The sequence below is a fragment of the Macrobrachium nipponense genome, chromosome 18 (assembly GCF_015104395.2).
Source record: "Macrobrachium nipponense isolate FS-2020 chromosome 18, ASM1510439v2, whole genome shotgun sequence".
NCBI lineage: Eukaryota > Metazoa > Arthropoda > Malacostraca > Decapoda > Palaemonidae > Macrobrachium > Macrobrachium nipponense.
The window spans coordinates 53,668,814-53,683,321 of NC_087211.1; the positions used below are offsets into that span (position 1 = coordinate 53,668,814).

Below are 14,508 nucleotides of genomic sequence, written 5' to 3' on the forward strand. Positions count from 1 at the left end.
TGACATTTGGGATTTTGAGACTTATTCAAAAGCGCCGGAGAGTAGGCTATGTACGATGCAAACTTAAATTTTGAAATTATTTCCAAGATTCCTCACTAATTCTAAACCTGCTTCAACTAGATATAATCTCCTATTCAAAAAATATTTCGGCAGATAAATCATTTCTATACGCCTATGCTTGGTTGTACGTTTTTACAACAAGTGAATGACTTCAATATCTTCTAAACAATGCCAAAATTTGATCGAAACATTCCATTAAAAAAAATTAAAATTTGAAAATTCCTAAATCCGAATGAATAATTCCGAAAAGGGGTCACCAAAAAGGTTGGGACAATCACTAAGTCTTCTAAATCTGACTGAAACTGTCTTGAATTAAAACTCACGTTTACACTTTTAGGTAAAGTTTTTCCCTCGAACAATCGAAATTACCCCCAGAATTTAAAGTCAGCCCGACGTCCCCAGCAACACTGCGAAGTAAGTGGTGAAGCTGTGAGGAAGCTGAACAAATCGAAATGAAAACAAAACCCAACTCTTTGTGCAACAACAGCTTGCAATATCATGCCTACTGACCTTCAAAAATAAAAATTTAAAGAGAAAAAAAAGAAAGCACATCCCACAACAAGTCAGCCTGTGTACTACTAATCCCTATGTCAACACTACCAAAACATAATGTTTTCAGGTCATCAAACATTCAACATGTACAGATCTTGGCGCCCAACATTGGCAAAATGTTGAATGCGCTTGACACACTTTCACAAAAATATATATACCAGATCATTTTCAACACAAAAGCCAAAAAGCTTTACATTTCGAGCAAATACTTTTTGGTACGACATATGCGTGTGTACAAAATGCATGTAGATCTATACATTATATTTACGAAGGTATGAACGTGTATATATACTTACACATATACATTCAATATATGCATAGAGTTATGCAAATACATATATATATATATATATATATATATATATATATATATATATATATATATATATATTATACACACATACACATATATAACGTAGCAATACCAAACTACGAAAAGTCGGCATTCACATATGAAAATAAAAGGGCAAACATAATCCAGGAAAACAACAACAATGGTAAATACTGACTTTATATTATCTAGGAAGTTTTTTTTCTTTTTACACACAATTACCACCAACTCCAAACAATACTATTAAGCCATGACAAATATTGTTCCAAATGAGATTTTTCTCTGATTTTTATTACACATATTTTCCAACTTTTAAAAGTTGCTGGCCTTCGTTATACAAAGCGTGACATATTACAATGTTAACTGGCAAGACGAGTTCAAGTCTTCTTCGGCCTATGTATACATCTGTATATTCGTCTCTCTTTGGTCATTCATACAGCGTGCGTGTGCACGACCACGCGAAGAAAATAATCATCATAAGTCATATTTCATTAGTAAATATACGAGTTCTCCTCTCAAGTTCTTCTGTGGTTTAGATCGATCCATTAATTATTAGCGTGTTGGTTCAAAGCGTCTACTAACTAATGCTCCATAGATTCCACAAAACCTGTCAACTCAAAATTATTAAGAATATTAAGACTATTAATTATAAAATTTCCCCTCCTCTCATTCGTAAATCACGTCCCTAATTTTCATTCTCTATTTCACTTTTTTTTTTTTCGTTTTTCATTGTTCCAAATTACCCTTTATTATGTTTCTTATGTTTTGAAAAAAATACAACGGGGTCTGTTTCTTCGTCTATTCCTGAAACTGGATAAAATTTACAAAAAAAAAATCTCTCTACTTGGCGACTTCGGAAGGTTGTTCAATCTGCGGTGTTAAGTGTCTCTGTAATATGTCCCAAAATCAATCTATCTATCTATCTATCTATCTATCTATCTATCTATCTATCTATCTATCTATCTATCTATCTATCTATCCTTATCTATCTATATATATTTTTTTGCTAGCGTGGCCCAGTTTACGTGACGTCACTTTTTTAATCTTCTGCTCGATAGGTATTGCATGTATCTTGATTTTTTCTATTTTTTATTTCATCCTATTCCTTTCACACTCCTTCGTCAATAACTGGTTCTAAGCTGAATACCCCCATCTCCGTTCTCTCCAGTCCACGTCGAATGCTCCACATTTACCGACGGAGCTTGGCACCTCTCCATCTGAGCGAGCCAACATTCTTCCGAGTGCCACACACCTATAGTAGCATCGCCACAGAACCACTGCTTGTATGTTATACAGAGAGAGAGCATTCGATAAATCAACATGAGTAGTTTTAAGACGGTCCTTCTTACTCTACTGAATTCAGTGCCGAAGCAGGAAGGTTTTGTTCTTAATTGATAGGCATTTGTTATCAATGTTCTGTCTCTTTCACAGAGTTTGTCCAGTGCCTGACGAAATTTACTTTTAATGGCTGTTTATTCATCAAAAATCCCTCTTAAATGATCAATTTTATATAATTCCCCTCAAATGCAAGCACCAAGTTCATTTTTAATTTTAAAAAACAATCATTTAAATAAAATTCATACTATTTTTTCTAAGCAGAATTTGCACATTTACATTCGTCTAAAACTAAAACTTTAAATATCTTTGAAAAGTTTCGTTTTAGGGAGTTAAATCACCTAAACTATCCTTCAGGCTAAATGTAGATACTAAATTACACAGTAATTTCGGTGATCTCCAATACCTCGAAATTCATGGATCGTTTTCATGCTCCTCTCTTTAAGCCAAACTATCTCAGGCTTCCTTGGGACATAATTATCTCTTTTTTATTTTTCAAAGCCTTCTTTGGGACAACATTATCTCGTTTTTATTTTTCTAAGCCTTCTTTGGGACAACATTATCTCATTTTTACTTTCATTTTTGTCTACTTGATTACGTTCTCGGAATAACATAAAAGCCAGCATATTCTAAAATGATGTCCTCTGCTCCAGACCTCCAGCTTATATTTCCATTAAACGAGTTTCCCACAAACACTGAGATTGTCAACAAACAGGCATACACTTACTCTTCTATAAGCCTTACACCTTACAAACTTTTTCAAAATTTCTCCAGAGGTGGCTCAGAACAAATAATAAAATAACTTTCAAGTGATTACAACTTTTTTTTTTAAATTTACCTCAAAGGCGTCTCTCAAACAGTATTCCTTTCAAATAAAAACTTTTTTCAATTGCCTTCTGAGGTATCTCAGAACCAATATTGCTTTCAAAATAATAGAACTTTAGAATTTCTTAATTCTGCTTTGATTCAGAACCAACATTGTTTTCACATTCACATTTAACCTTTTTTCAATTGCCACAGGTGTCACAGAACCAATATTCTTTCAAAATTACTAAAACCGACAGAACCATTATTGCTTTCAAATGATTACAACTTTTTTTTTTACCTCTTTAACGTATTACCTCCGAGTGGATTCAGAGGCCATTTTTCTTTCAAATGACTAAGACACCTTTGTAAATGACCTCCGAGGTGACTCAGAAGTAATATTCCTTGATGATCGCTTCCTGAAGCGAGTCAGGTCCAACATTCCTGTCAGATCACTTCAAAATGCAACTCGTTATCCCCAGTTACATAACACGCAAAAAAAATCAAACTAATCTTTAGCAGGTTTACACTTCAAAGGTCAAACCCTTTAATTGGCAACACAACTGAAGTTAGTTCCATATCCTATATATAACCACGAAAACAGTAGCAGTAACCACTTCAAAATACCAACTGTAGAAAAAATAAAACACTAAACTTCAAAAAAATACTGTTCCTTGTTATTCTGAACTACAGTGCATTAGTACAGTCATCTAAGTTCCACCAAAGAATAAGAAAATGGAAAAAAAAGAGACACTGAATTAGTTGGTTGACAAACATAATTCAAAATGGAGTGAAGAAAAAAAATAGAGAAGAAATGATTAGTGACACCAATCCGAGAATAAAAAAAAACACAGTAAAGACATTAATCATGATTATTGATTATTATGATTATTATTGTAACCACCACAGGCTCGTGCAACCGACAGGAGCCGAGAGATAACAGGCGACGTCAACCACACACGCCAACAACCACAATTCACCAAGAAAAAAAAATGGGATAAAAAAAAAATCGAAAAAAACGAAAAAAAAAAAAAAAAAAAAAAGTGACGAATTCACACTTTTTTTTTTTTTTTTCCATTCCAAATTCACCAAATGAAAAATAAAAGAAAATAAAATCTGACCGAATTCATCGAAGAAAATGGATTTTTTTTTTTACCAAATTAAAACAAAAATAAATAACACGATCAAATGTAACGAATTCATAAGAGAAAAAGGAAATTTTTTTGGCCGAATTCACCACAAAAAACAATAATAATAATAATAATAATAATAATAATAATAATAATAATAATAATAATAATAAAGATAAAAAAAGTTGACCGAATTCACAACGAAAAAATGGAAAATTAATTTTCGCCCAAATTCAGAAAAGAAGGAAGTTTAAAAATTTGTCCGAATTCATAAAAAATTGTAAAAAAAAATTTAAAAAGACCGAATTACTAAAAAAAAGAGTTTTGATCGAATTAATAAAAGAAAAACTTGACCGAATTCATCAAAAAAAGGAAAAAAAACCAACGAATTCACACACAAAAAAATTTAACGATTTATTAAAATAAAATATTTCTACCAAATTAAAAGAAAAAAAACACTTAACTAAATTTTCAAATAAAAAAAAAAAAAATGACCAGGAATATTTTCCCCACCCACTATGCCGGGATGGGAATTTTTTTTTTTTTTTTTTTTTTTGTGCGGGGGGGTGGGGCATGATCTTGGGGGGGTTGGTGGGGTGGGGAGGGGGGGGGGGGGGGGGGGGGGATTGGAAGGGGCGTTGTCACAATTCTAGAGAGACTCTAAATCAATTTCATTCATAACCTTTACAATAGGAGTTATCGCGGATGTAAAAGTATTAAATTCTTTACAACTGGAGAGCAATTGAATGGCCACTATATCTCCTATATATAACATAATATAATAATAATAAAAATAATAGGATTGACTCAGTGGTTAAACTACCACTTATACCCTCAAGACCAGTGATTCCCTAACTACCCAAAAAGTCGATTCTAATATTACAACTTAAATCTTGACGATTCCCACCTGCTCCCTCAGTCGATTAAAATATTACAGCTTTATTCATGACGATTCCCACCTGCTCCCTCAGTCGATTAAAATATTACAGCTTCATTCATGACGATTCCCACCTGCTCCCTCAGTCGATTAAAATATTACAGCTTCATTCATGAAGATTCCCACCTTCTCCCTCAGTCGATTAAAATATTACAGCTTCATTCCCGATTGATTCCCACCTTTCGTCCCTCGGCTCGATTAAAATATTTATAGCTTCATTCTCCCGATTATTTCCACCTTCCTCCCTCAGTCGATTAAAATTATTACAGCTTTTCATTCCCGATGATTCCTACTTTTCTCCCCTCAGTCGATTAAAATATTACAGCTTCATCCCGATGATTCCACTTCTCCCTCAGTCGATTAAAATATTGCAGCTTCATTCCCGATGATTCCCACCTTCTCCCTCAGTCGATTAAAATATTATAGCTTCATTCCCGATGATTCCCACCTTCTCCCTCAGTCGATTAAAATATTACAGCTTCATTCATGAAGATTCCCACCTTCTCCCTCAGTCGATTAAAATATTACAGCTTCATTCACGAAGATTCCCACCTTCTCCCTCAGTCGATTAAAATCTATTACAGCTTCATTCCCAGATGATTCCCACCTTCTCCCCTCAGTCGATTAAAATATTACAGCTTCATTCCCGATGATTCCCACCTTCTCCCTCAGTCGATTAAAATATTACAGCTTCATTCCCGATGATTCCCACCTTCTCCCTCAGTCGATTAAAATATTATAGCTTCATTCCCGATGATTCACCCACCTCTCCTGTTGATTAAAAATATTACAGCTTCATCCCAGATGATTCCCCACCTGCTCCCTAAGTCGATTGAAATATTACAGCTTCATTCATGACGATTCCCACCTCTCCCTCAGTCGATTAAAATATTATAGCTTTATCATGTCGATTCCCACCTGCTATCTCAGTCGAATTAAATATTATAGCTTTATTCATGACGATTCCCACCTGCTCTCAGTCGATTAAAATATTATAGCTTTATTCATGACGATACCCACCTGCTCCCCTCAGTCGATTAAAATATTACAGCTTTATTCATGATGATTCCCACCTGCTCCCTCAGTCGATTAAAATATTACAGCTTTATTCATGACGATTCCCACCTGCTCCCTCAGTCGATTAAAATATTACAGCTTTATTCATGACGATTCCCACCTTTTCCCTCAGTCGATTAAAATATTACAGCTTTATTCATGACGATTCCCACCTTCTCCCTCAGTCGATTAAAATATTACAGCTTTATTCATGATGATTCCCACCTGCTCCCTCAGTCGATTAAAATATTATAGCTTTATTCATGACGATTCCCACCTGCTCCCTTAGTCGATTAAAATATTATAGCTTTATTCCTGACGATTCCCACCTGCTCCCTCAGTCGAATTAAAAAATATTACAGCTTTATTCATGTCGATTCCCACCTCTCCCTCAGTCGATTAAAAATATTATAGCTTTATCATGACGATTTCCCACCCTGCTCCCTCAGTCGATTAAAATATTACAGCTTTATTCATGACGATTCCCACCTGCTCCCTCAGTCGATTAAAATATTACTCTTTATTCATGACAGATTACCTCCTTCTCCCAAAGTCAATTAAAATATTGCAGCTTTATTCCTGACGATTCCCACCTGCTCCCTAGTCGATTAAAATATTATAGCATTATTCATGACAATTCCTCCTTCTCTCTAGTACAATTAAAACTATTGCAGCTTTTTTATTCCTGACGATTCCCACCTGCTCCCCTTAGTCGATTAAAATATTATAGCTTTTATTCATGACAATTCCCACCTGCTCCCTCAGCGATTAAAATATTACAGCTTTATTCATGATGTAATCCACTTTTCCCTCAGTCGATTAAAAATATTACAACTTTATCATGACGATTCCCACCCTGCTCCCATCAGTCGATTAAAATATTACAGCTTTATTCATGACATTCCCGCACATTTCCCTCAGTCGATTAAAAATATTACAAAACTTTATTCATGACGATTCCCACCTGCTCCCTCAGTCGATAAAAATATTACAGCTTTATTCATGACAATTCCCACCTTTTCCCTCCCTCAGTCGATTAAAAATATTACAACTTTATTCATGACGATTCCCACCTTTTCCCTCAGTCGATCTTAAAAATATTACAGCTTTATTCATGACGATTCCCACCTGCTCCCTCAGTCGATTAAAATATTACAGCTTTATTCATGACGATTCCCACCTGCTCCCTCAGTCGATTAAAATATTACAGCTTTATTCATGACGATTCCCACCTGCTCCCTCAGTCGATTAAAAAATATATTACAGCTTTATTCATGACGATTCCCACCTGCTCCTCAGATCGATTAAAAATATTACAGCTTTATTCATGACGATTCCCTCCTTTCTCTCAGTCGATTAAAAATATTACAGCTTTTTAATCATGACGATTCCCTCTTCACTCTAGTCAGTCATTAAAATATTGCAGCTTTATTCCCTGACGATTCCCACCTGCTACCCTATCGATCAAAATATTACAGCTTTATTCATGACGATTCCCACCTGCTCCCTCAGTCGATTAAAATATTACAGCTTTAATCATGACGATTCCCACCTGCTCCCTCAGTCGATTAAAAATATTACAGCTTTAATCATGACGATTCCCTCCTTCTCCCTCAGTCGATTAAAATATTACAGCTTTATTCATGACGATTTCCCATCCTCTCCCTCTCCCAGTCGATTAAAAATATTTACAGCTTTATTTATGATGATTCCCACCTCTCCCTCAGTCCATTAAAATATTGCAGCTTTATTCATGACGATTCCCACCTTTTCCCTCAGTCGATTAAAATATTACAGCTTCATACATGACGATTCCTACCTTCTACCTTAGTCAATTAAAATAATACAGCTTTATTTATGATTAAAATATTTACAGTTCTGGTTTATGATGCCCATTCCCTCCTGCCCCCTCAGTCGATTAAAATATTACAGCTTTATTCATGACGATTCCCACCTGCTCCCTCAGTCGATTAAAATATTACAGCTTTAATCATGACGATTCCCACCTGCTCCCTCAGTCGATTAAAATATTACAGCTTTAATCATGACGATTCCCACCTGCTCCCTCAGTCGATTAAAAATATTACAGCTTTATCATGAATATTCCCACCTGCTCCCCTCAGTCAATTAAAATATTACAGCTTTATCATACGATTCCCTCCCTCCCCCCCCCCCTCAGTCGATTAAAATATTGCAGCTTTATTCATGACGATTCCACCTGCTCCCTCAATCGAGTAAAATTACTTAAAGCTTTATCATGACGATTCCCACCTTTCTCCTCAGTCGATTAAAATATTACAGCTTTATTCATGACGATTCCCACCATTTCCCTCAGTCGATTAAAATATTACAGCTTTATTCATGACGATTCCCACCTGCTCCCTCAGTCGATTAAAATATTACAGCTTTATTCATGACGATTCCCACCTGCTCCCTCAGTCGATTAAAATATTACAGCTTTATTCATGACGATTCCCACCTGCTCCCTCAGTCGATTAAAATATTACAGCTTTATTCATGACGATTCCCACCTGTTTCCCTCAGTCAATTAAAAATATTACAGCTTTATTCATGACGACTTCCCACCCTCCTCCCTCAGTCGATTAAAATAATTATTCACAGCTTCATTCCAGATGATTCCCACCATTCTCCCTCTCAGTCGATTAAAAATATTACAGCTTTATCATGATGATTCCCTCCTCCTCCCTCCCAGTCGATTCAAATATTACAGCTTTATTCATGATGATTCCCTCCTTCTCCCTCAGTCGATTCAAATATTACAGCTTCATTCATGAAGATTCCCTCCTTCTCCCTCAGTCAATTAAAATATTGCAGCTTTATTCCTGACGATTCCCACCTGCTCCCTTAGTCGATTAAAATATTACAGCTTTATCATGACGATTCCCACCTGCTCTCAGTCGATTAAATATTACAGCTTTTAATCACGACGATTCCCACCTGCTCCCTCAGTCAAATTAAATATTACAGCTTTAATCATGACGATTCCCACCTGCTCCCTCAGTCGATTAAAATATTACAGCTTTATTCATGACGATTCCCACCTGCTCCCTCAGTCGATTAAAATATTACAGCTTTATTCATGACGATTCCCACCTGCTCCCTCAGTCGATTCTATTACAGGCTTTAATCAGACGATTCCCACCTTCTCCCTCAGTGTGATTTACTATTACAGCTTATTCTTTTATGACGATTCCCACCTGCTCCCTCAGTCGATTAAAATATTACAGCTTTATTCATGACGATTCCCACCTGCTCCCTCAGTCGATTAAAATATTACAGCTTTATTCATGACGATTCCCACCTGCTCCCTCAGTCGATTAAAAATATTACAGCTTTATTCATGACGATCCCTCCCCCCTCTCTCCCTCAGTCGATTAAAATATTACAGCTTTAATCATGACTGATTTCCCACCTGCTCCCTCAGTCCATTAAAAATATTACAGCTTTATTCATGACGATTCCCACCTCTTTTCCCTCCAGTCGATTAAAAATATTACAGCTTCATACATGACGATTCCCACCTCTCCCTCAGCAATAAAAATAATACAGCTTTATTTATGATTAAAAATATTCAGCTTTATTATGATTGATTCACCTGCTCCCCTCAGTCGATCATATTGCAGCTTTTATTCATGACCCGATTCCACCTGCTCCCTCAGTCGATTAAAATATTACAGCTTTAATCATGACGATTCCCACTGCTCCCTCAGTCGATCAAATATTACAGCTTTAATCATGACGATTACCTCCCTCCCCTCAGTCGATTAAAATATATAGCTCATCATGATGATTCACCTGCTCCCTTCAGTCGATTTATAACAGCTTTATTCATGGACCGATTCCCTCCTTCTCCCCCAGTCGACTTTAAAAATTATTTACAGCTTTATTCATGACGATTCCCACCTTTTGCTCCCCTCAGTCGAATTAAAATATTACAGCTTATATAACGATTCCCACCTGCTCCCTCAGTCGTTAAAATATACAGCTTTACTTCATGAACGATTCTCACCTGCTCCTTCAGTCGTTAATAATACTACAGCTTTATTCATGACGATTCCCACCTGCTCCTTCAGTCGATTAAAATACTCCAGCTTTATTCATGACGATTCCCACATGCTCCCTCAGTCGATTAAAATACTTTACAGCTTATTCATTGACATTCCACCCTGCTCCCTCAGTCGATTAAATATTACGCTTTTTATACGATCCCACCTGCTCCCTCAGTCGATTAAATTACAGCTTTATTTCTGACGATTCTCTGCCCCTCCTTCAGTCCGATTTACTACAGCTTTATTCATGACTATTCCCACCTGCTCCCCCCCCCTTCAGTCGATTAAAATACACTTTATTTTCATGACGTTCCCACATGCTCCCCCCCAGCGATTTTAAAAAAAATACTACAGCTTTATTCATGACGATTCCCACCTGCTCCCTCAGTCGATTATACTTTAGACGAACACTATCAGCAAACTATTCCACTCCCGTGTTTTGAAGACGTAGAGGCAAAGCAAAACGATAAATAAAAAAACAAAAGTAATCCACTCAAAAAAAGCAACACGCCGATAGCCACAGTCTCAGAAATAAAAAGAAAAATACCTACAGAATCCCAAAAATAGATAACAAGATCGTAGATAACAAAAGCAAGACTGTTATTGTTGATGTTGTTGGTGGTGTTGTTGCTGTTGTTCTTGTTGTTGCTGCTGCTGTTGTTGTATAGTTGTTAGGCAAATACAAGAAAACAAAAGGAAGAAGTGCCTAATACTTCTCTGAAAATCTCACTCAAAAACTCGACTCCAGTGCCTTGAAAACAAGATTAAATCTCTTTCGTAGCGAAATAGAAAAAAAAATCCTAGGCATACAAAACAATAAAATTCACTCTTCGCTTGTATATGAGAGAGAATTTCATTCTTTGCAAAGCTAGGACATTCCCCAAGCATTGTCAACAAACAACATATCGAAAAGAATGCCACTGTGCGAGTCAAGGCAAAGACACAGCAAACAATCTGCCAAAATTTTTGAATTATCTTGGTGTGCTCTTTTCTCTCTCTCTACGCACGCACGCTCGCTCGCACATATAAATTACACACACATTACATACATCAATAGATATACACGTGTCTAACCATGCGTCCTATTATATCAAACCAAAAGTGACCAACAAACGACAGTCAAACAACGTGACGCCATAAAAGAAAACAAACAAACAAAAATGAAGCGGTCACTCCCAGTCCCTCTTCCGGCTCGTACGCCGAACGGCGGCAGTTATACCGAGACCAACCTGGGACCGACGTATCGGGTGTCGGCCGAACAAAGGCTTTTTCGGCTTCAAAGACTTCGGGAACGTCAGTGTCTCCGACCAGTAGGAGGAGGAGGAGGAAGAGGGTCGAATTGCGCGTCCTTCGCGAGCTAATGCGCCAAATCTGGCCGGGCCAACTGGGATTATCCCTATGGGATTTTAAGGGTTCTGCCGCTGGGACAGCAAATCCACATTCCACAGTTATTAAAAGTGCGCAGCCTTTCCATTCAGTTCCATATGCTAGAATAGAGTAGAACAGAATATATATATATATATATATATATATATATATATATATTATATATATATATATATATATATGTGTGTGTGTGTGTGTGTGTGGTTGTGTGTGTGTGTGTGTGTGTGTGTGTAGATCTATATATATATCTATATACATATAGATTTTTTTAGTATTCAAATATATCTGCAACGCTGAAACTGAAGCTGACAGGTGGAAAAACGTTTGGAAGGTGTAACAGGAGGAAAACCTCGCAGTTGCGCTGTGAATCAATTGCTAGCAGTGGGTCGAGGAAGTAGAGTTAAGAAGAAAGCAAGAGGTAACAGGAATGAAAGAGGTGGCAGCTAGGGGCCACATGGCACCACCCTCCTAATGAGGATCTACATGGTAAAGAAAAATTAAATAAAATCGCTAATTACCGCTTGGGTTGACATAAATGACATCTGCCTTGGTGACAAGTTCGTATTTTACAATACAAGGATTGCTTCCTTTTTTTTTGAGAAGAAAGACCTTTACTTTTTCCAAGGCAAACAGCTTCACATTCCAGAATTACTGGATTTAAACTTGTGTTAGAGTTCTCGTCCATTTCCACACTTCTCGGGGACCTTCCAGACCCGCATTCCAGAACTCCAAGATTTTTGCTATAGTGAAAGACCCTTTTCACTTCCGGAAGTCCTGGAATGACTCGGGTCATCATTCCCGAATCCCCAATATTATCGTTGGGTAAAAGGCCTCTTCCAGAATTTCCAGCATTCCAAAACCTCCTAAGATTTGGATGTAGGAAGGAAGGAAGGAATATAGAAATTTGGCCACAAGCCAAGCCCTGGGACCTAAGAGGTCATTCAGCGCTGAACGAAATTTTGAAAGGTGTAACAGGAGGAAAACCTCGAAGCAGCTGCACTATGAGGAAAGTCCGATGGAAGAAAGAGAATATGAACGGAGGTACAGCTAAGGAATGAAAGAGGTTGCAGCCAGGGCAGAAGGGACGCTGCAAAGAACCTCCAATAATGCCTACAGTGCACGACGGGAGGATTACTGACGGCACTATTCCCCCTACGGAGAAGACCGCCGTCACGTCGAAGTTTCACCGTCAGTAGACACTGACTGACAATCGAAGGGACATACATACATACGCACGCACACACACACATTTTATTATGCTCCCTACTTTACAACTACGAGACACCAGATCAGTATCTATCAACGAAAATCAATGCACAAACGTTCATGCACGCGAGCGCCATTGCGTAAACACACACACGTACACGCACACATTACAATCCTCCCTAAATTAGAGAACTACGAGTGATCAAACGCTAAAGAAGAGGCAAAAACACACGAATAAGTGGAAAAAATTATATCAGTCATGAAAGGAGTCGGAAATGTTAACAAAACAAAAAAAAGTAAACAAAAGAAATTCTACAAATACGAAAAAAATTTATTATAACGAAAGAAACCACACTTACGGGCTGCTCTATGAGCAAGAGCCCGTGCTGGCATAAAGGCTAGCTCAATCAAAAAGAACAAAACAGAAAAAAACACGGAAAACTTAATCGCCATGTGGGTTGAATGTCTAAATGTTTGTTTATTTATTCTCTGCTTTGTATTTTATTCCTCGGGACGATCCGGGTATAAAATACTATAAAATAACTCTTACTTTCTCGTCCTTAAACTTCGCTAAAATTTCAAATGCTAGGGAAGTCTTATGAGCGTAAAAAAACACTCTCTCTCTCTCTCTCTCTCTCTCTCTCTCTCTCTCTCTCTCTCTCTCTCTCCTCTCTCTCTCTCTCTCTCTCTCTCTCTCTCTATATATATATATATATATATATATATATATATGTATATATATATATATATATATATATATAATAGTGTATATATATATATATATAGATAAAGTTGTGGTAATAATCTTGTTTTTCACGCACCTAAATTTATAGTATGTAATAAAAAACGCGCTCGCTCGCTCTCTCCTCTCTCTCTCTCTCTCTCTCTCTCTCTCTCTCTCTCTCTCTTTTAACACTGAAACCACAACGAAGCTCAAAGCTATAGTGCAGATACTGCCCGAGTTCGCTCCCGCTCTGCCAACGTGGAATCAGAGGAATGTACATCTGGTGATAGAAATTAATTTCTCGATACAATGTGGTTCAAATCCCACAATAAGCTGTGAGGTCTCGTTGCTAAGTAAGCAATTGGTTCCTAGCCACGTACATAAAAATCAAATGCTTCGGGCCGGCCCTAGGAGGGGAGCTGTTAATCAGCTCAGTGGTCTGGTTAAACTAAGAGAGACTTAGATCATACTTTTTATCAAATGATCATCAATTTTTCACTTTCAGGATTTTTAATTAAATCTGACGTGACATCAAAACTATAATTCTTCCAAGTGATTTTCTCAAAATTAAAGGAAGATTTATACATCTTAGGTTTACCAGACCACTGAGCTGGTTAACAGCTCTCCTAGGGCTGGCCCGAATGATTGGATATTTTTACGTGGCTAGGAACCAATTGGTCACCTAGCAACGGGACCTACAGCTTGTTGTGGGATCCGAACCACATTGTATCGAGAAATGAATTTCTAATCACCAAAAGTAAATTCCTGAGACTCCGCATTGGCCGAGCCGAGAATCGAACTTCGGACCACCGGAATGGTAGCCGTTGCGCGAAAACCACTCGTCCAACGACGATGAACTAACATGAAAGGAATAATTCATAAAGTCTGCATAAAACTAAACACTAAGCCTAACTACC

The 14,508-nt window shown here is 37.2% G+C and overlaps 1 protein-coding gene across 5 annotated transcripts in view; it reads right to left on the bottom strand.

Annotated features, from left to right (window-relative positions):
* LOC135197056 (RNA-binding protein 24-B-like) overlaps positions 1-14,508 on the bottom strand; it is a 117,465-nt gene that overhangs the window by 70,529 nt on the left and 32,428 nt on the right. The window lies entirely within an intron of this gene.